Source organism: Penaeus chinensis, chromosome 4, assembly GCF_019202785.1.
Source record: "Penaeus chinensis breed Huanghai No. 1 chromosome 4, ASM1920278v2, whole genome shotgun sequence".
In the NCBI taxonomy this organism is placed as follows: Eukaryota; Metazoa; Arthropoda; class Malacostraca; order Decapoda; family Penaeidae; genus Penaeus; species Penaeus chinensis.
This window is the reverse complement of record NC_061822.1, coordinates 27,189,672-27,192,171: the sequence shown is the minus strand read 5'-3', so window position 1 is coordinate 27,192,171 and position 2,500 is coordinate 27,189,672. Positions and strand designations below refer to the sequence as shown.

The following is a 2,500-nucleotide window of genomic DNA, read 5'->3' as shown; positions in this document are numbered from 1 at the left end:
ATTTGATTATCGTTTTTTTCTCTCTTTAGATTTATATGTTGATATGCAGATTAAGAAATCAAAGGCTCATCCTCCATTGCTCAAAAGAGTTTAACAGTGAAAACATACCTATATATATAATATATATGTTTATATATATATATATATATATATATATATATTTTTTTTTTTTTTTTTTTTAAGAATTGCGTCAGGCTGATGGCATTACCGGAATGAATGTTTATTTCACGAAACATTCTTACAAGGAAAATGTATAGTATATTCGTGTATTAAGATCTTGTACTTTGCTAGTAGTTAAGAAATATATAAATTTCGAATATTTCAAGTACTGTCACGCTGGAAAATTGTGTAAAAGTTTCAGAAACAAGCGGCTTATAAATAGAAGACTGAGATATATAATGTTGACCTGTAATAAGTAGAACATACATATAAACACACACACACACACACACACACACACACACACACATATATATATATTACAGTAAATACAAAAACAGTTTACGTTGACACTTAAAGGAAAATAAAACGTGAACAGTTTGTCTGCTTCACATATGTTGTTTTTTCATACAGTTAGTACTTGACCATGTTCCCCTTCTGATGCAAAACCATCTCTAGCCTTTTTTTTGCAAGGATTCAGCAAGACTAACAAAGTAGGAGATATCCGTGTGAATCGCTATCTTCGTCAGTGTCTCCAGCAGATCTTTGATGTTGCTAGGACTGGCCTCTTAGCGCTTCGTCCTTCTGTTTTTTTTGTGTTTTTTTGGAGGGGGGGGGGGGGAGGTCAGATGAGGTGAGTTACCTGGCTACTTTAATACTTTAATTCCACTCTCATTTAGAAACTTTCAAATTGTCTCCGTCTGGTGGCAAGGGGCATTATCGCGTATGAAATAATTATATTCATGAATTCCCCGAAGGTCTGGTAAATGTTCTCTTAATACGTTAATGTATTCACTTCCCCTCGCTGTAACATTCCTGAAGAAAGTATAGACCTCGCCTACTCTTATCCACAATGAGAGAATTCCGAAACATCACACTGTCCGCATGTTTAACTGTCTCGACTGTGTATTTCGGATAGCAGTTGGGGCGACGCATGGGTGACGCATGAAATTTAAAGCTCCCCTCGCCAGCCTGAAAGTGCTTTCACCACTCAAAATCACTTTCTTCCAATCGGATAGTCTCTTGCGTCGATACTTCTTGCATAAAAAGATTCATAGCGTTAGAGAGTAGAGGCTTCTCAGTTACACACACAGTCGGTTAATAGAGGTCTTCCTGAAAGGCGATGCTGAATGTTTTTTATTGACACGTCCTTGAGGAGTTCTGGATGCTTGATCTTAAGTGCTGTTGCTGTTCTAGTAGGTTCAGACATCACCTTAGGCTTGAGCATCGAGTCTGTCCTTGGCAAAGTCCTCCTTGGTGCTCCTGAACCATGTTTCTCTGTGTTAATTCTCCACCTGCTCGAGTGGCAGCAGCCTTTTCAGGTGATAAGTTGCCTGTCTTGATACCTTCATGCATACCTGCAGATATGCGCTTTAGAGACCTTGTAGTATATTCTAATAACATGAAATAATCTGATTTCTCGTGTAATGTCAGTCGTCTTCGACCCATTTTGTTAGGCTGATTTGGAACAGGTTGTCAAACTTGACATAGTATTAAGGAAATTTTCACCAGAAGATCTAATATGTTCAATCATTCATCTATCGTAGACAATCACTCATGGGCACAAAACAATTTTTTGGCGAGGAACCAGGGCCGCCGGCTGGCCATACTCGCAACACAAAGCTCCATCCGTACAGAGATGCCTGACTTCGCTGGATGAACATTCTCGGAACGCGATGTAAACTTTTTACTCTTTCTTTTTTTTTTTTCTTTCCTTTTTTGCGTGGAATATGTAAACATTTTTTGCGGCCTCTGTATCTTGCACCGGCCACCGCGACGTCGCAGAGGAGAAGTACAGGGGTGCATGAGCCGGATGGCGAGCGTAACGACTTGGGTACGTTTTACTGATGTGCACGATTTACAATGCGGTCTACCGAGCATATTTAAGGGGTGGCAACATCCCCGGCTTGCGACACGTGGCATCTCTTGAACCTCCCTGACACGAGTCAGCTGGCAGGCAATTGCTCCATACCCTACGATAGATTCCTTGACGTGCCTTTGCTGTGCCATAGGGGTGTGTTTTGATTTATAATTTCGTATCTTTGAGACAGTATTTTACTGATCAACAGTTGAATAGGTGTGCTTTACGGGTGACGATTTCGTTGAATGAATCTGCTGAGACTAAACATGCTGTTTATCGACAGGTAGAGATACTTTTAAATTTTACGGAATAAGTCTTCTTTTTGAAAAGTGATGAAAGTGAAAATGATGAAAGTGACGTAGATGTTATGAACACGGAAGAGATTCTTGATTATGGTAAGTATTTCCTTTCCGTCTTTAAGGGATTTATGTGACTCTGTATTTATATTGCAGTAAAATTGAATATTAATATCTGATGCAT

The 2,500-nt window shown here is 39.2% G+C and overlaps 1 protein-coding gene across 1 annotated transcript in view; it reads left to right on the top strand.

Moving 5' to 3' along the window:
- Positions 1-2,151: 2,151 nt before the first annotated feature.
- LOC125025253 (solute carrier organic anion transporter family member 74D-like) overlaps positions 2,152-2,500 on the top strand; it is a 21,083-nt gene continuing 20,734 nt past the window's right edge. The window contains exons 1-2 of the mRNA XM_047613225.1: positions 2,152-2,173; positions 2,304-2,415. The gene's annotated coding sequence lies outside the window, so the exon portion shown is untranslated. The remainder of the gene's footprint in view (positions 2,174-2,303; positions 2,416-2,500) is intronic.